This window comes from Eulemur rufifrons, chromosome 17, assembly GCF_041146395.1.
Source record: "Eulemur rufifrons isolate Redbay chromosome 17, OSU_ERuf_1, whole genome shotgun sequence".
In the NCBI taxonomy this organism is placed as follows: Eukaryota; Metazoa; Chordata; class Mammalia; order Primates; family Lemuridae; genus Eulemur; species Eulemur rufifrons.
In genome coordinates, this window is record NC_090999.1 from 28,596,014 (window position 1) to 28,616,239 (window position 20,226).

At 38.7% G+C, this 20,226-nt stretch overlaps 1 protein-coding gene across 4 annotated transcripts in view; it reads left to right on the forward strand.

Annotated features, from left to right (window-relative positions):
- GHR (growth hormone receptor) overlaps positions 1–20,226 on the forward strand; it is a 244,667-nt gene that overhangs the window by 46,171 nt on the left and 178,270 nt on the right. The window contains exon 2 of one of the 4 annotated variants that reach the window (XM_069492802.1): positions 10,519–10,650. The exons of the other annotated variants lie outside the window; for them this stretch is intronic. The gene's annotated coding sequence lies outside the window, so the exon portion shown is untranslated. The remainder of the gene's footprint in view (positions 1–10,518; positions 10,651–20,226) is intronic. 4 annotated transcript variants of the gene reach the window in all.

A 20,226-nucleotide genomic window follows, 5' to 3' on the forward strand; every position in this document is an offset into this window, starting at 1 on the left:
GTTTTGATTACTGAGATGTTCACAGCTTCAGCATTTACTCACTGAAATACTGGAATGGCTCATACCCCTGTGGCTTCTACCTTATTTCTTTCAGACGGATCAGGTTGTGTGCTGCCTGAGACCCCATTGACCCTTAGTAATGGTATTACCACATTCTGGTACACATTATTGTGCATAGAAGGATTGCACTAATCTCTCAAAATTGTACAAACCATGATTATAGCCCTGGTGTAGAAATCTGAGCCATCCTGGCAGAGCCATGCTGTACAGTCGAGTCCACCTGATTATATTTGCATTTGTGACAGCTGGGCTGGCCTTTATTGGCATATGCCTCTTTGCTGTACCCAGGGCTTTGAATGCAAAATGAAAGATCAGCACGATATGATTAGGGCACCAATGCTCCATAGATGCAGCTGCCCAAGCAAACAGTGTCTGAGCCTTAACCTGGCCCCCACTATCCTGCCTGGTCTTTCTGGACTGAAGTTCCTATGACATACTTTTTCCAAAAAAAAAAAAAAAATTTACAAATTTTTTCTTTTTAAAAAAAAATAATAAAAGACTATCTCCCATCTCCTACCAAAAGTGATATGGTAGTATCCATTGTACCGTATCTTATGACTGCACAGTCACAAGCATGTTTGCTGAAACACACCTCTGGACTGTAAAACACAGATATATCGTAGCCTATAACCTAGAGGCCAGTTTGATGTTATAAATAGAAAGCCATTTTTTCTGTGTTTTTAGTTTTCAAAAAAGTCAGCTACTGAAGGGAAAGTGAAGATTTTAATTTTGAAGTAAGCCTGGCACTTAAAGAGAAACACATAAATCTTATTTGGAAAAAAAAAATGGAAGTTCCATTTTGGACTCTGCAAATGACAGTGTCAGCTGTTGTCATATTATTTCTAACATCCACTGAGGATTAATTCCAGGCCCAGCAAGTCCACTGGAAGAGCAGAAAGAGCTGGGGAAGCAAACACTGGTGCTTAGATTCTGACAGTGTGAAATTAGGCAGGAGACCTGCGGAATTGGATATCTAGTCAACACTGGATTATCATGCCTGAGGATCATTCACTTTGTGGATTATCTGCAGATATTTTAATCCTGAACTTTCTTTCTTCTGCCTCTTGGCCCTCTTCCTCTGTAGAGGTGTCCTCAGAAAATGCAATTGCATTTGAATGTAAACTTTGCCATTAATAATCAAATTCAAGTAGTCATAGTGTATGTACAAGCTGAAGACACAGAAGGGTGTAAGACACAGGCCTGATTTTAAAAGAGTTTACTTTCACTACAGAGGCAACGTAGCATAACAAACACATGGGTTTTCGAGGCAAATGAACCTGGATTCAAATCCTGGTTCTACTAAAGTATGGCCTTGGGCCCATCACTCAAATTTTCTGAGGCTCAGTTTTCTTTACTATGAAGTGTAGATACTAATACCATGCTATAGAGTTCTGCTGAGAATGAAAAATGTTTATAGGATACTTATACCGCCTACAAGGTAGCTATTTTTTCTAGAACAGACATACCTTATTGTATATGTTCTATGAGGTAGACTATGGAAAATACTAAGTGAAGGGTACAGTCAGTGAATTCCCCAGGCCCTCAGGGAGGAAGGCAGCATGGGTGAGGGGTCTGCTATCCAAGGGGTGTGCTGGAGCTCAGGCAAGACATGTGAGTGGGCCTTCACTAACCAGGCAGAGGAAGAGGACATTCCGGGAGCAGGTGTGGGGCCCTCCAAGGCATGAAGACAGGAATGCATGTGGCATATTCAAGATCGGGAAGTTTTAGATGAGCCTGAATATGGAGACCTTGAACAGCAAGCAGACTGAGGAATTCATGGAAGAATGACTATTAGCTGGAGTAAAAGAAAAATCCCAAGACCTCTTTTCTCTCTCACTTCGCTTCTTGTCCACATGATGTGCAGACAATTCTGGCTTTTCCTTATACTCTGTTTCTGTGAGCAATTTTAAGAAAGCAAAACTGCAAAAAGAGATTACTTTTGTGTCTGCATTTGTATAGCCACTGTGAAGCCTGTAGTTTTGTCCTTCATACTACTAGATCATGACCCTGTAATCATCTGGCAAAGGGCTGATTGCATTTATAAGACCAGCAAATTCATATAGTGGATGGAGGAGGGAAAACAGTTAGTAGCTAATATTGAGGAATGGGAAGATTAGAATAGAGAAAAGTAAAATACAGTGGCATAAATAAAAAGTAAAGCGAAATATGTAGAAAGGACTGCTTGTGATTCAACTTATAGCCGTATAGAAATTTTTATTAATGGAGCAATGTATCTGATGTATGTTGTTAAAAATTAACTGGGGTCTGTGTCCATTGCTGGTCCTTTCTGAGAATGCACATTCATGAAGATGCTGAAGGGTGTTTTTCTATAGGCAGCTGGTAGTTTTCTGCTGTAGGAAGAAGTAGTTGAAGTGAACCCAGGGAAATGCCACTGTGAATAGGGCTGTGGTTCTACTCAATCTAAGGTTATGTTTATACGTGGAGGAAAGAGTGATTTTTAAACATAATTAACTAATGGTAGATAATGAACTAATACTAACAAACATTGATTGTAATTCAGATTTCCTTTTTGTTGCTGATTTAGAAAAAAATCTTTGGAGAAATATATTTGGAATGGTTAAATATTATTTTAGGGAGCACATTTTGGTATCACAGCTTAATGAAACTCCTGAAAGAAAGCTTTAAAAATGGGGCAACCTGAAAAAACATTTTATGTGCATTCAAATTCAAGATAAGGGAAGCCAAAGCTCCGTTAAGAGTATTGAGAGGAATTTGGCAAACAATAGGCAAAAATTGACTTAAAATGCAGATAAAGGGTGGAGGCATCAAAGAATGTAAGAAATAGTTTAGATTACCACAAATAAAGTAATGGAATGTGTAACAGAAAATCAGAATTCATACTGTCAGGAAAAAAATCCTATTATTGTGTAAAAACTCCATTATTTGGTACATTTAAGATAAAATGAAAATGATGTTTTCAAAGGATTAGGCCTCCCAGTGGATGAGTGATTGGGGCGTTTCCTGGTTTCAGTGATTCTGTAGGCAGAAAACAGTTTTTGCTGCCAAGTGTGTCAGTGGAGGTTGGGAGATAGAGGGCTTACTGTGTTAAATGAAGTCTGTTGCTTAGAATAAAGCTAGCTTTCATGTAGAATAGAGAAAGAATTTGGTATATCGTATTACCAAGAAAACTGCTTTGTTAGGAGTAGATTTTTAAAAATGTAATTATCAAGTATTTCTTTAAAATTACATTTTCAGGCTCTGGTTTGAAAAAAAAAAGGAAACCTCATTCCAGAGAGAATTCTATGCCTAAAAATTATTTCCAGTAGTTATTAGGTAGATAAGATACATAGTTTCAGATGTATATACACGCACACATATACATATATACATATAAAATATATATATATATAAAAAACTTTCTAAAAGGACTATGGTATCCAATAATAAATGATTTTGTGCAGGTATCTAACACATAATTAGAAGGATCATGCATTATGTGTTTCTTGTTAATGAGATCCATATATAGTAATAGCAGAAAAGAAAGTATATTTTAATGCTTATAAATTTACAGCAAAAGGAATATTTCAAAAAGCACCACTTTTATATATTTATGTATATATATATATATATATATATATACCTAATTAGGAGTTTTACACGCAGTTTATACATGTAGTAGGCTTGAAATATTTCTTCCAGCTCTCATTTATCAAGACATAATGTAATAACAGTTAAATACAACAGGAGTAGATAAGCTTCTTTTATCTTGCCTGCACTACAGTCATGCTGCAAATCCTCCATCATGGTTATCCTGGTTTTTTGGCTGAAGTAGGTCTAACAGTCTAGAGGTCAACTAAAAGGCTTACATAATCAACATAGGGAAGCAATTTCAGAGATTGACATTGAGCTCTTGGAGGGCAAAAAATTAATCTTAAAAGTTTCTTGGGAATATCCCTCACTGTGGCAGAGAATATGTGCTCTAATGGATGCTCAGTAAATGCTTGAGAGAATGTAAGTCCCACAGGGCAGCATATGCTTAATTCTACCTGGCCAACCTCACCGTAAACCCTATAGCTGAGATATCTTAGGAGCTCAAAAGGAACAACAGGAATTGAAGGGAACACTAGCACCCAGATTTGATGTTAAGGTCCTCTGGCTGACATAATACTTCCCTTCCTGTTGCAACTGTTGGCAGCCATACCTTGGCTGACTGGAAGTTGTAGGGTGGTCATTTTCAGGGGGAAGGAACAGGTCATAAGTTCTGGCCTCCCCATTTTCCTTCTTGCTGGGTAGAAGTAACATACCTTAAGAAATAATGGAGTCTTATTCAAACTCCTAATATTCAGAAACCAACCCTCACTATTCAGAACACGGTAAAAAAAAAATTTCTCCTTGTGCCCTCTTTGGTCTAAAATTCCTCAAGTATGCTCAAGCAGGGATGGGTATATGAAAGTGGCAGTATCCAGGAGATACACCGTCTACGTAACTAATACTAGAAATAAAACATGATATACTCCTAAGCACTTAGCACACTCTCTTCTGGGAATTTGCTATGAAGCAGCCACAGACATCCCTGTGTACCTTCAAGCACAAGCTAGCAAAAATGGGAGGATAAGAAAGAAAGTATACTGCCTTAGATACAACTTCTATATAGCAAACTTATCATTAGCCAGATTAATAACATCCTCACCTGGAACTTAAAAGTTCAGTAGAAAGTCTTCTTGAAATATCAGATGTTTATTTCTGTTCTTGTCCTTTATGGATGAGTGAACTGCACTGAAAGTATTCACTGGCACTATAAAAATAGGTTAGTTCTTTTTGGTGAGGTGCTTGGCTATCAGAGCCAAAGATGTAAGTGGTTGGAATTAAATTTCTGATGTAGCATCCCCCTTAGATAAGTGATGGAAGCTCCTACATCTTAGTGTTTCTGTTTCTGAATATCTGCTATATCACTGAGGCAGCATGCCAGAATCTACATTTTATTATTTCACTAAGGGACACAGCTGCTAATTGCCCAACTCCTTTTTCCTTGAGGGGGGTAGATTACATTTATAAGATGTAGATATTGCTTGAGGGTACTAGTTGCTTTTATAGGCAAGCAAGAAAGAGAGCAGCAAATAATAGCTAGAAGGAAGGTGTGCCACACCCCTTTCATGTCACTGCATCTATATAATAAGTACTCATAGAGTATTCTAGGCACCATGCATATACTGGGAGATGTGTATACAGAAAAGAGATACAGCAATGGATTTCTTTGAGAGTGACATGGTATAGCTGAAGAACGAATATAAATTTTCTTCCCCATACCCTAGAGACTTATGAATTATTTATTAGCTATTTTTTTCCAATAGGATTATAATCATTTTACCTTTGCTTGCCAGCTTAGTGGATTATTAATATTGGTTGCTGTATTTATTTACACATTTTCCTTATGTATGTTATTCATCCTGTATTAGTGCATCTCCACCCTCAGTCACCATTCCTTTTTTTCCTTTTGTTTGGCCTTTCATCACTGCCCTATTATCATGTGATCAGAAAAAAATGCACTGGCCTCAGAATTAGCCCAACAGAGACATATGGGGTAGTAGGTTCATCTGGGTTGGATAGAGAGCTTTTTGTGCAGATAATTGAAGCTTGCATGCTTCCATTTTCAAGAAGAAACATTTGCAGTAGAGGAAGCATGAAAGCTGTGGCCGTAGTGGTCTAGTGGAGCTGAGCTCAGGAATCTCAGAGGTAGTCAGTTTTATATGTCTCCATTATGCAGGAGATTATGTTGAACGTTTCCTCCCTTGCTACAGATTAGTTTGGGGGCCATCATCAAAAGCTTGCCTGAAGATCAAGTCAAACTTATCTGTGCTTGCCTTCTCTGTATACATAGATCCATCTTTGATAGCAACTCTGTCTGCTAAGTCACCAGTAATTCTATTAATTCTGTCAAGTGGTACTGAGCTTTTGTGAACACCCCTCTTTTGTTTAAAAAAGAAAGGAGAAGAAGAAGAAAATCAAAGCTCTTTGCATCTGCCTGGCTGTGATTTAGCCCTTGGTGAAGAGTATTACAAATTGAGATGGTGCCAGGCTGTGCCTATGATTCATCTCTTCTCTTATCAAGACCAGTTTAAGGCAACACAGTTGAAAACCTCTCTACTTTGTGAACAGACACTTTGTGTCAGAAGGAAAGGCATAATCGCAATAATTATTAGTCTAAGTGGAGAGAATGTGTTCTTCTTGATTAGTGAACAATCGCTGCAATTCAAGGTCAAAAGTTTTGTCAACTAATTCAATATACCAGGCTTCTTCATTATTTCCAGTGAGTTCTTCTTTCTATGGAAGGTGAGTTAGCAAATTGGACCAATTATTTTCTTAAAATCTTTTTGCAGAGCTAATGATAAAACACGAGAAAGTTTAAGCCCTCTCTTATGTGCATCGATATAGAGGTGCAGATCTGGAGCTATGCTTGATCTTGGAATACCAAAGGGAAATCCAGGCATTGCATTGTGGCAGCCTGATTTCTGGAATTTGGACATTACTTGTCCTGTAAACTTTGTGTCAGGTATGCCTTGTGCAACAGAATACTTACTGCACCTGTTGAAGGACAGGTTGCCCTCAGGACAATTGGCTCCCATAGATGGTTGAATATCATGTCCTGACAAAAAAAAAACATTTACTCTCATCTATAATTTATCCTCTTAGTTGAAACATTGATCCCAGCGTGGGGCATATTACTTTTCATATCCATTTTATTCAGTATGGTCACTTCATGTTTTTACTAATTTTATTGCATTTCTTTGTCTTGTAAAACCCCAGGGCTCTGTGGCTCAATGACAAAGTTTCAAAGAAGCTTTCATTAGGCTAGAACTGAGCTATCTATTGGGCTTAATGTTGTCAGGACAGCTGTCAGGGGCATAGATCTTTAGTTTTATCACTTAGATTATGGATAATCCTAAGAATTTTAATCCAAATCCTTTGATTTACAGGCAAAACAGTTGAGGTCCACAGTGGTTAAGTGAGCATCTAAGGTTACTCAGCTGATCAACTGTGGGGCTGGGACTGAAAGCTAGGTCTCTTGGGACAGTGCTTTGAACATGACACTATAGGGTCTGTCACTCTGTCGTGTGTATAGATGTCCAATATTTCCCTCCAATCCTGAGACCTATGGGTGTGATATTGTTTTCCCTCAGACTTGCTACCCTGAGCAAACCCCCGTGGTTGTCAGTAGGACGGTGACATATTGGCCAGGGGATTGGGGACGGTTATGCTCCATTGCTGCGAGAGTACTTTGGTGCCATCCACCCCACAGGGGAAAGTAAGCTGCAGGTGATCCGAGCATTTCCAAGGCTTATCTTTTAGGAACAAGAACAATTTATTCCCACACTTACAGTGAAAGAGACTACGCATATGCATACAGACAAATTACTAAAAAAATCTAGAACCTCCTCCTTGCCTGAAATCTTATTTTTAAACCCTAGCATGTTTTTCCTTATAAACTTTAATAAGGCTCTCATTATATAAAAATTTCAGCATACACGAAAGTTGGCAGAATAGTGTAATGAACCCTCACATTCCTGTTACTCTACTTCAATGGTTATCAACTCCAGTCAATCTTGTATCATCTCTGCCCCAAACAGTTTTTCCCTTCCTATATTATTTTGAAGCAAATCCCAGACATCCTTTCATTTCATTCATTAGTATATCAGTATAAATCTCTGAAAGGTAAACATTTTAAAAGTATATTTATAATACCATGTACTATAGTGAAAAAAATTAACAATAATTCTTTAAATCGTTGAATATTCAGATACTATTCAAATTACAATTGTCTCATAAATGTCATAATTTGTTTAAATAATTTGAATCAGGCTCCCAATAATATCTACATATTACAATTTGTTATAAGTCTTATAATTCCCTTTTAATCTATATATTCAAAGTCTCTCTCTTTCTCTTCCTCCTTCCCTCCCTCTCTCTCTTTCCAATTTATTTGTCAAAAAAAACTGAGTTCGTTGTCCTAGAGAGTTTTCTGTAGTCTGGATTTTACAGATTGCTTCCCCATGGTATCCTTTAACATATGATTTTTTTCCCTATTTGTTGATGCATTCCCTATTTGTTTTTCTAGACTTGCCCCATGTCTGATCCTATGTAAGTTATTTGCAACAGATGAATACTTTGCATATGGGAAGGGAGGAAAGCAAAGCAGTGACACCAATGCCAAGTACCCTTGGGGGCCAGGAATGAGGGGCCTCTGATATTTGGAGGGTGTCTGTATTGGCCTTATGTTCTGCTGTGGCCCCAAGTTCTTACCTCTTATCTGCCTCTTGTCCTACTTTTGTGCTTAAAGAGTTAAAGGCTGAAATTCTTATCAATTTCCCATTCATTCCTAGCAGTTACCATGGCCTTTGCATGGAATCCCTATGCTGTGGTCCACAGAGTGTTTTATTCACTGGAACTTATTTATCTTAACCTTTTTATGAAGTCAGGTTGCTTTCTCTGCCCTTCCTTGCTTATCACAGTTTGCATTAATCTTGGAACATTTGAGTCTTTGGCTGTACATGATAAGTACGGTTTCTAATGTTGTAGGAATGCCTCTCTCATTTCATTCCTCTCTCTCTGTGGGTTTTAACTTCAAGCCCTTTGGTTCGTTTCATGATAGTGATTATTGGTGTGAGAGTATTGTCTATTACCAAATGTTTGGTTTCACATAGTTCCAAGGTCTTTTAAAGCAAGGATTGCCAGCCTGCAAACCACCTGTTTTTGTAAAAGTGACTGAATTGGAACACAGCCACACCCATTCCTTTACATGTCATCTGTGGCTCCTTTCTCACTACAAGAGAACTTGTGGACCACAAAACCTAGAATATTTACTATCTAGCCCTTTTCAGAAAAAGTTTGCTGATCTCTGCTTTAAAAAGAAGAAGGTTATCAGATTTATGCAATGCCAAAGAACTGCTGGCTAGAAAAGAGACATTGTGGAGTTCTATAATTTTATAAAAAAGTGGGAAACACTGGAAAATAGTCACCTGTTCACAGGTGATTTGCATGCATATAGATATCAAAATAATGTGTTTAATTGTAGGTTGGGGAAGGAATGGTGGGCCTTTTCTCTGTGTTAGTGTCTCTAGGCCCTGAAGTCATACAATGGATTACTTTCCTTCTTTGTTTTTCCATTTGCAAGTACTTCCTGATGGTTGCTTTATCTCAGATATTCTTAGGTTCCTTACTGAGCAAGGCCACACCTTCTCTCTGCCTTAGCCTGGCATGGCCCAACCTGCTACTTACCTTGGATTCCTGCTGCTCACCTTAAAGGGAATCTGTTTCATATGCCTAGGGCCTTGTTTGCTCAGTATAGGTCTGTGCCAGTTGACACCAAGTCAAAAAGCACTTTAGACAGAAGCCTGCTTTGAAAGTGCTAGCTATTATAGTAGCAAGTAAGTCTGGTTTAATTTCCCCTTGAGTTTGGAGAACTGATTGGAAGGATAAAAGGTACAAAAGTGTGATTTATTTGTTAATTGGATTGATATCAGTCATTATGAGGCAATTTCACACACATTATGTCATTTAGATCTCCATACAAACCTGGCAAGGGAAGTAATATCATACTTTAGGAAACTGAGACTCAAGAGAAATTAAATTTCAAAGTTTATAAGCATTTCAGTCTCATATGCATGTCATGAGCTTCTTCAAGCTTTCTGCTCCATAATCCTTATGGTGTTGGCCTCTTCCCCATGCTCACAAAATGGCTGCAAGACATCCTGGCATTGTTTCCACGCAAGAAGTTACAGGGTAAAGGGAAAAAGGTAAACAGAGAAGCCAGCCACGTTTGTTTTCTTTCCTAGATGTCCTATTTGGTGACTTCAACTTATATCTCATTAGTCAGCATGATAAGATCTTCCCTTTCTGCAAGGGAACCTGGAGAATATAGAATTTTATTTGTTTGTTTTAAGCTAGGCACATTGCCACCCCCATAAAAGTGTGTTCTATAGGTACAGAATCAGGGGAGAATTATTATTAAATGGTAAACTTACAGTATCTGTTTCAAGAGGTAATTCTGGTACATGGAAAGATTGACAGTCTCTGGTCTAAATTCTTACAGATTTCTCTTGCCATCATTTCAGATGAACTTTATAGAATAAAGGTCATTGTTCCTCTCTAATCTCCTGGGTATGAGACACAGAGCCAACAGATGGAATGATTTCCTTCTGGCTTCCATGGTTAAACAAAGCACATGCCAGTGAAGAGCGGCATCTGCCACAAGTCCTCAGCCAAACATGGGGAAGGGTGATGATGCTCTAAGTCTTTTAGTTATGTCTTGGCAGCAGGTGTCTGTGTAGCCTGGGGCAGCAATCCCTTTGGTAAGGGCATGAGGAGGCCACTTGAAACTACTGGATCTCATCAGCTTGGCAGAGACAAATGTAACATATACTGGAGCTCTAGCTGGGTAGGAAAGTGTCTGGCACCCACCAGTTGACTGTGGTTCTGTCAACAGTAACTTTTATTTTCCAGTTCACCATTCCCTGTGGCTCTTCATTGATGTCCAACAAGCTCCAGGCCTGGGTGATGCCTGCTGTGGTGTAAGGAGAAGGGAACAGTGATGCCTCCAAAATGTAAACACTCATGCCTGCAGTTTTCACATTGGTAAGGGAAGTGTTCTAAGGGGAACAGTTATCAAATGCCTGAGTCCTTGCCCATACCTGGCTACCCACAGAGCAAACTTGTTTTTTTGTTTTCTGCTCCCGGCATAGAGCCACAAGAGAACAGTGTGTCCTAAAAAGCAAGAATTTCAGCCTGCAAAGGAAAACAGAATCCACCCTGCTTGGTCACCTGAGGGAGTCAATTGGCTCAGGAGTGCTGGATTTGCTTTCTGTTGCTCTGCAAAAGTGGCTAAAACTTAGTTGAAGCACCATGACTGAACCCTTTCTTGAGTTGTATAAGGGAGGGGATTTTAAAAATGCAATGCCAGAAGTATAATCTAGTACAGAGGTCACAAACTCAGAAAGCCTATAGTGTCTTGGCAGCTCACATTAATGTGTGAAACAAGCCAGTTGTACACAGGCAAGCACATGTCCCTTCTAGAGAAATTGATGCCACACAGGAATGCTGGTTCTAATCTCCTCCCTTCCTTCCCTTCTCTTCCCTTCCCTTTCCATAGAAGCCAGAAGTTTGAAATTTTCTGTGAATAACCCAATTTGTTAGTGTTGACAACTAGGGATGGCAGTAACTAATCTGGCCGCTTTGCCCAAATTAGGTAATGGCACCCCTTCCTTCTTGCTAGCCCCATAGCTGTGAAAGTCAAGTGTGGACTGGATTTCAGCCTTTACTCCCCCTCAGCTGAGCTTCTGTGCCAGACATAAGCTCCCCAACTGTAGACAGTGGCCCCAGGAGTTATCAGTGTTATATGAGCCAAATAAAACATATCTGTGGGCCACTCTCGACCCACAGGCTATCAATTTGCAGCCTCTGTGGTTGTGGTTAAAACAAAGCTCTGGAGTCAGATCATTTGACTTCACATATGGGTTCTGCCCTTTAGGCAAATGACTCAGTATTTCTTTGCCTTAGCCTCCTCTGTCTGTAAAATGGACATAAATACTTGAACCTACCTCATAGAGTTGTTATGAGGAAATTAAAATTAAATAATGCCTGAAAAACACTTAGCCATATAGAGTGTGGTGCATAGTCAGCACTTAATAACTGTTAGATAATATCAAAATCATGCGAAGAACTGATTTTGTACACTCTTCAGCCCATCTCTGCAAGTCAAGTTTTGTTAGAGAATTCACGGCGTGCGAAATGGGTGAAAGAGTGCATGTCGGACCTTCATGATTACTTTGTACTTCTAGGGGAAAGGCTTATATCTCTGTCTCTGATGACTGTGAAGACACAGAGCTCAAAATAGTAAGCATTGCTTACCAGATGGCCTGCTAAGGCCGCAAGAACCTCGGTGAAGTAAACACTTTGCTTGAACCACTGTTTGTTTCCCTGCATAAAGCCCTTGCATAGGTTGACAGCTGACATCCATAACAATGACATGTTAAAACCATTAAGAAAATATTAAATTAAATTTAGTATCATCCGTTGCAAAAGACAAAGATGTATGCAGTACATTTGAGAATAATTTACAATTAAAACAATGAAAAGGTGTCAAAGTTTAAAGTGGCAAGTTTTCAGTTATTTGAGTTGATCCTCTACACTGGCTCATTCTCTGAGAGGTGGGCTGCAGAGAGCTGATGCTCCATCTTTAAAAACTGTCACAGTTGTTTGCATCCACAATGTATCAGGCTTTGTGTAAAAAATTCATTCCTAGCACTGAGACTACTAGGAAAAAGGTCAATGACTCAGTACTCACCATAATGAAATCTGTGGTTGGCTGCAAGGATTTCGGTTGAAATGAGACTAAATCTAGCAGTGTTGCTCTGATAGGTCCAATCATACTTAAGTGTTCAATAATGTTTTATAATGAAGTGGCAACCTACCAGACTTACTCTAAAACATTTCCTAGACGTCTAGAGAACAGTTTGTTTAGTTTCACCTGCATTTAAATTAGCTTTTTTCTTACTTCATTATGGTCTAAGTGTCCCATAAACACTCATTAAGCTCTAAAGGAATACGAAGGAGTGTTCATGAGACTGGAAAAGACAAAGATTGCCTCCAAAACTCTTGTTCTTGTTTGTTTAACATAGGCTTGGCCAGGGTACCATCAGTCTAAAGCTTCTTTCTCTATACCAAGTTTTCTCATTTGTGGCACTATTGGTATTTTGGGCCAGATAATTCTTTCTTCTGAGGGCTTCCCTATGCATTGTAAGGCATTTAGCAGCATCTCTGGTCTCTACCCACTAGATGCCAGTAAAATCCCTCCCCTTCCCCTCACAACCAAAAATGTCTCCAGACATTGCTATAATGCTGCCTGAGGAGAGAATCTTCCTGGTTGAGAATCACTGTTCTAGACTAAGAAGAGCAGATGGATTTGTAAAGACAGAAGTTTTTGTTTGTTTGTTTGTTTCCAGAGGCAGGAAGTGCCCTAGAGATAGAAAAGTTTTGAAAATAAGTTCATCCACAAAATATACTACCAAAATGCTTAGAGAAAGATCCTGTAATCGCTGTATTTGGCAAATAGGTGTTTTTGCTAAGCCTCACAGCAGCTGGTATATGTGTCACATTAATTGTGATCAAATAAACCAGCCTATCCATACCCTCTAAAGTATTTGTCCAGACTTCTTTCAAACAGAGTATTGCTTGTCCATGGCACGCGGATATAAAAACTCAGCTGGTAGGAGACAGGAATTTATAAAGCAGAGAGAGACCTCATTTTATGTTCACTTCTCTTGTTTTAAAGGATGAGATAGAGAGGTTCAGAGAATAAAGTGTGCAACACAAATTGCTATGGTAAACCTCAGTGATTCAGACCCTAGCCTGGGATTTTCAACCATATAGACACAGAACAAGTAATTATTATCGAGTAAAATGTTTAAAATTATGTTCTTATGACAATTTTCAAGGTTTTAGGAATAAGTAAGATAAAACAGACAAAATAAAAATTGTTTTTCTAAATGAAGGCTCAAAAAATTAAGTCCACAATCAATGTGCCTTCTCCTTTAGGATCCAGAAACTTACATTTGTTTGCTCTTCGTAAACATGATTGCATAATATCAACCAATTGCGAATGTTAGATTTCCATTAATTTGCCTAATTATACTTATAAATTATGCCTGCTAAATAAATTATAATTGGAACTTGGAAGGAATAATGATCTCTAATTGATTTGTCCTTAAATCAGATAAATATTCTCTCTCTCTTTCTACTTCCATGCAATATTATCGCCACTCAGTTAATAATCACAAATTAAGGTGATGTGACCAAATTTATCCCATTGGCATGGGATGCCCATCCCTGTATCCAAATTTCTTTTGTTAATTGGAAAACACCACTAATTGTACATTTTAAAATTGAGATGTCTTAAATGTATCTATATATATATATAGATATAGATATATAGTGTTCATATTTTTTTCCATGTGGTTAGTTCTTGATCTAAAGGAGAATGAGTAAAGCAGGAAAATTAATCAGGTTCAGACAGTATTCAGCTTGGAGATGAGAACATGACTGAAAGAAAGGAACAACATGTTCCACTGGTATGCATAAGTTTTGATTACAAGGTGTACTCTTGCTGCTTGGTATGGTGCCTCAGGCTGTCTAACTTTAGTTGGTGATTACCAAGGTCTCTGAGACACAACTCTCCAGGGTCACATATGGAGCTAACTTTTCTCCTGCTGTGTTCCACATCTCTCCCTGTGCTCAATCTTCTGAGCAATACAAGGAAAGCTTCCTACTGTGGCATGGTATAAAGATTGGTTAAAGATTTGAAGAAATGCCTTCTGTTTGGGATTTAGAGGATGATCTCATTCAGAAATGGGTATAGTGTCAAAATATGGAATGTGCTAGTAAAATAAGCACACAATTCATTTAAAAAAAAACTTATCAGGGGGTGGGGCTGCAATTCATTCTAGATTTTAAGGTGACAAATGGTTTAAAGAGATGTGATAGTTTTATCTAAAATCTGGTAGACTATACTGTCACCTTTTGGCAGTGATGTGAAATGAAGAATCTCATTGAAGACTGTTGGCACATTTAACAAATATTTATTGAGAGCCTGATATGAGCTAGTTACTATCATAAGTGGTAGAGAGTCCACAATGAACAAAACAGGCCTTTACAATACTTCAGGAAGGGAGACCATCAATAAACAAATATATGTTATGTCATATAGAGATAATGCTACGGGGAAAAACAAAATGGGGTGAAGGGATAGGTGGAATAGGATTGGACCAAGGAGTTAGTCAGGGAATGCCTCTCCAATAAGATGACATTTTATCATAGAACTGAAGGAAATAAAAGGGAGAGTCTTATGAATATCTGGGGAAGACCTCAGAAACTGTTATAAAAATTCCAATAGGAAATTGATTAGGACTCAGAACAGTGAGCCTGTGTGCGCTTAGAATGAAAGGGCGTGGGGTAAAAGACAAGGGGGAACTTTGGGAAAGCGTTAAGCATACATTACAGGGATACACTGAGCTAATGACTGCCATAGCACTGATTGGACAGACCATAACATTGGATTATGGGTCTGCAAATCTCTTACATGGTTAAATGTGAGACCCCTAGTCCTAGTTACACAGTCTTTTGTTCTGGCTGAGTTATAATGAACATGGTATTGTCTTTCAGAATTATTTTCCAGAGCTTAACTAACTCAGAAAGCAGTAGTTTTTATGCATTGCCCAGCTTGAATGATGTTGTTAACTTGGGTTGGGAAGTGATATAACCAGATTGTGACTCACTATAGGCCCTGGCCCAAGTCACCAAATCTTATGCACAATTTTTAATGGGAAGAGAGCTTGCTGTGCCAGGTAGGAGGGAAGAAATGGGGACAGTTTCAAGGAAGACATGCAGAAGAGTTGAGTATAGGTAAAAATCCCCTGTCTCCTGGCTTCACATCCCTCATAGAAGCCTTCTACTCTAGTCTTCAGTATGAGCAATATGTTCTTCTAAAGGAGTAAAATCTTTTCCAGGCTAAGGCAAGAGTGATGAAGACCTCAATCATAGCACCTTCCCAGGAGAGTCTTTTTGGAAATTCTTACTTTATATTCTGGATTTCTTCATTATCTCAAGAGAGGCTTCTTTCTCTTTAAATGTGAAAAGAAGAAAGGCATCCGCTAGCCCTACTATCCCAGGGCTAAGAGTTGCTCCAGATTTTTGAATGCATAACCTTAAACCTGGTCACATGTACCAGTTGGAAGTGGTTCCCTCGTTCTCAAGGACAGTCAGGTTTCACCTCCCTGCCTCTCAGGCTTGCCCTGCCTTGGGAGTTGTAAAGCATGCATGTTGGGAGCTGTTGACTATTAGAAAAAGCAGTACTGGCTGAGGACTAGCAGAGAATATGCTCGAATTCTACTTCTTAGAGTCCGAGCCCAGTCCTTGGACTGCTGAATCAAGAAGCATCGAAGTACTTCCTCAAAAGGGGTGGCATCCAGTAACAAGTCATTACTTGAGCAATTTTGTGCACAGTTTGCTTGCTTGAGTGTTTATGGTTTTTTGCTTTTCCAAGTCATTTTTTTTCTAACAAATGCTATCTATCATACATTCAGTAAACATTTTTGAGCATCTACACAATACCTAGCCATGTGTCATGCATGTTCAAAAGAAGTAGGTAACATTGTCCTTTCACTTGTGGAATTAATAGTTTTGTTAAAAAGATAAAACTTCCAGCAGTAAAACAATCCAAGAAAGAGCAAGTGCAAAGCCAAGCAGGATGCACTAACTCAATGGAAAAAGTGCAGGCTTTGGAATCAGGTAGCGCTGGATTTAAATCAGAGCTGTGACTCTAACCAAGAGTGTGCCTTTGTGAAATTCACTTAATCCTGTGTGGGCCTCAGCTTCCTTTTCTGTAAAATGGGATAATAATAGTTATTACAGTGTCATATTGGATTGCTGTGATGACTCAATAATTTTATATATGAAGCAATTAATATAATGCATGGCACATAGTAAGCACTAATTATTATTATTCATTTGACAAATAATTAGGATATCTGGATTTTAGTTTTGATTCTGTAATTATTTAGCTTTGATAAGTCACTTAACTTTGACACCATCCATGTAGATCACCTGTAAAGTAAAGGGAACAGATGCTTTACAATATATTTTGCCTCCCAAATTCCATGGTATTTTGAACCAAAGATTTATTGAGTAAAAGCCTCAGTGTATTCTTCTCCTTCTTAAGATTAATATTAATGCCAATAATAAAACAGCCACATTTATCAAGGATTTGCTCTGGAGCCAAGAGCCATGATGGACTCTTTTTTTTTTTTTTTTTTTTTTTTTTGAGACAGAATCTCACTCTGTTGCCCAGGCTAGAGTGAGTGCCGTGGCGTCAGCCTAGCTCACAGCAACCTCAAACTCCTGAGCTCAAGCGATCCTCCTGTCTCAGCCTCCCGAGTAGCCGGGACTACAGGCATGCGCCACCATGCCCGGCTAATTTTTTCTATATATATTTTTAGCTGTCCATATAATTTCTTTCTATTTTTAGTAGAGGTGGGGTCTCGCTCTTGCTCAGGCTGGTCTCGAACTCCTGAGCTCAAATGATCCGCCCACCTCGGCCTCCCAGAGTGCTAGGATTACAGGCGTGAGCCACCGCGCCCGGCCATGATGGACTCTTGATATTGTTTGTTATTTACTCCATAAGGCATACTCTATGAGATGGATAAACTTACCCTATTTCCTAGATTCTAAGCCATATTTTATCCAGTTTAACATTTCTGAAATCAGAATGTATTATATAATTAATAGGTATACTTAATGTGGTATATTTTTCTTTCTGAAAGCCATCTCTAAGTGAGAGGGGGGCATCTTTTAATTGATGATATCTTTGAAGCAAGGGAAATGAATATTTTTTCATATATTTCAGATGATAAAATTGAAGCATAGAGAGGTTAATTTACATGCTCAAGATAAATAAATTTACAAAGGCAAATCTAGGACTTGAACTGAGATTTTTCCCATTTCACAATTTCTCACTCTACCATACTTTTTGGGAGCAAAAAGTTTCTAACATGTAGTTCTTTGTTCCCTTCATTTTCCATAGCAAAATATTTTTGATTTATTGCTAGATTGAACTGTGGATTGCCTATTTATAGATTTTAACAGGAATATATTTTTAATCTCTCTACTCAGACATTATAGACTAGGTATGCTGTATATGAAGATATATAGTGGCCTCAATTTAATGTCAATATTTGTTTGATGTTGATATCACTGGTGACATTGGTCAATCTTATCCTTAAGATAAGAGCCCATTGGACTCATAGATCTCCTGTGGAAATCTCACTTTGATTTTACACTTGGGTAATAACAGATTTTTCCCTAGACTTTCAGGCAAGTCTGGGTCCTTACAAGAAAACAGGGATGTGGTGATTAACAGTTGATTATTAAGCAAATTCACTGAAAATTAACAGCAATATTCTTTGACCTCAGTCTTTATAGCCAAACTGCTAATCTTGGGTAAATATAAGATTATATTACTAATCTATTGACTTTTAGCACAAATGAGCTGTCAAATGGGCCAGTTGTTACTGTTGGAAACATATGAAAGTACATTAAAATTCTCATTTCCTGTGCGTTTCTTTCTGACATGGAATCTTAGGGCCTTTTGTTAGGCTGGGAGAAACTCCCAAACAATCTAATGACTAGAAAATTATTGTCTATGATATCAAATCAGCTCTGTTGTCAAAATGATTACAGTTTCAGGGTCACAGTTAATAGAAAAATATTTCAACAGAGGTGACCATTAGTCTTTGTAAGTGTCCTTTGATTCAGGAAGTGAAACTTTTATTGAAAAAAGGTATTTGCAGAACTGGTTCCTTGTTAAGTCTTTCTGAAGTTCTAAAGTTAAGGATCCTGTCTCTGCTTTTATCAAGACATATATGTTACCATATTCACCCAGACTGAATGAATGAATGCATGAGCATGTTATATATGCTTGGTATTTGCCTTTCCTTCCTCTGCTGTTCCTCTGGACTAACAGCTTCAGTATTGAAGACAGTTGTGAAATTACGTGTGGTGGAATTTGAAATGGTGTGCATCAGTCAGGATCCTGGCAAGAACCAGAATCTAACTCAGAATTTTCAAGAGACTTTAATAAAGGGAAATGTACAAACGTGTGGGTGGGATTAAAGTCACTAGCGAGGACTTGAGGCACTTGGACCCTACGCGCCCTGGGAAGCTGTTATCACCCCTGGTCCTAGAACTGTGGTGGGAGAAAATGGTGTTATTCTAGTCCTGGGAGAGCAGGAGCCAAGGAGGAGGGGCCACACGGCAGAAGCTTGAGTCCTGTAGTGAGTTAGGCTCTGCTAGAGCACAGGCACATGGAAAGATGTCCCTCTCTCTCAACCATCTAATCTCCATTGTTCAAACCCAGTAGGAAGCAGCTAGCAAGTGAGCCTGGAGGGTCAGCCCACAGCAGTCAGCCTCTCATGCCTCCACTCAAAGCCTTCCGGTTTCTTCTTATTTCACGGTGGCCTATGAGGCTCACTGTGATCTGGCTCTCTGTAATCCTTGACTTCACTTGGGCAGAACTTTCTGCTCTAACACTATATATGTGTACTGTGTATACAGTAAAATTTTTGCTCTGTAAGATGAACTTGAAAAATAATAAGGCTTATGGGAAAATTAGGATTGGAGCAGACTACTCATACCTTATAAAACTTAAAAAACTATGGCACTAACCAAAGCAATATTGGATACCTTGGAGATAATAGGGCAGACAGGCAGCTCAGACTGACTGGAAGCTAATCAAGAAATATTAAAAATGGACAAAAGCAGGAGCATGTAGAAGCTGGCTGGAGAGCTGAGAGCTGAGACAATGTAGGTGAATAGAGCTCTGAGCCAGTGGGGCTGCCACTAAGGTGGTCTTATGGGGAAGTGTAACCTGCCTTGAGTAGAGAGGTGTGTCATGTTCGGGGAGGCACATTTCTGGGGGAGACAGCTCTGAGTGCAGGTGCTCATTTAAATTCTCTTCAACAGAGTTGAAATCAGTCCAGCCTATGCAGCAGCCAACCTGAGGGGTTTTTCTTTTCCTGCTGAGGTTATTATTATTCTACTCCTGCTATTCTAGCTCCTCTTGCCTAAGAAAAATCATGTTTCCATGTTATTCCAACATCGTCCCACTATTTACTAATAGCAGATGAGCTAATTGCTGTTGCAGAAACACATGCTGTAATAGAACAGACTGTGCTCCTCACTTAACTGTCAGCTTTGCTATTTCCCATATGTCAGGCAAGCACCTACCTTGAGACTTTTGCCCTTGCTCTTTTCCCTACCTGGAGGGCTCTCTCTCTAGAATTCCTCATGTGTTTCTTCATCTCTTTCAGATCTTTATTCAAAAATTTCCTTTATAGTTTCAGCTTCTCTAACCAGCCCATTTAAAAAAAACAACATCCTCACTCCAAACCCCTGCACATTCCCTACTTCACGCCATCATTTATTTTTCTCTGTAGTATTAGGTTATTACGTATGAAATGACCCATTTTCTTAAGTAATAAGTTTGATAGTTGATATCTCTGACATTTCACTTTGACACTTCTTGTTTTATTTTTATTGTGAAGATACATCCTCAGTCTTTCAAACACACACGGCCTGGCTTGTGATTATGTTTCAAATATTTTT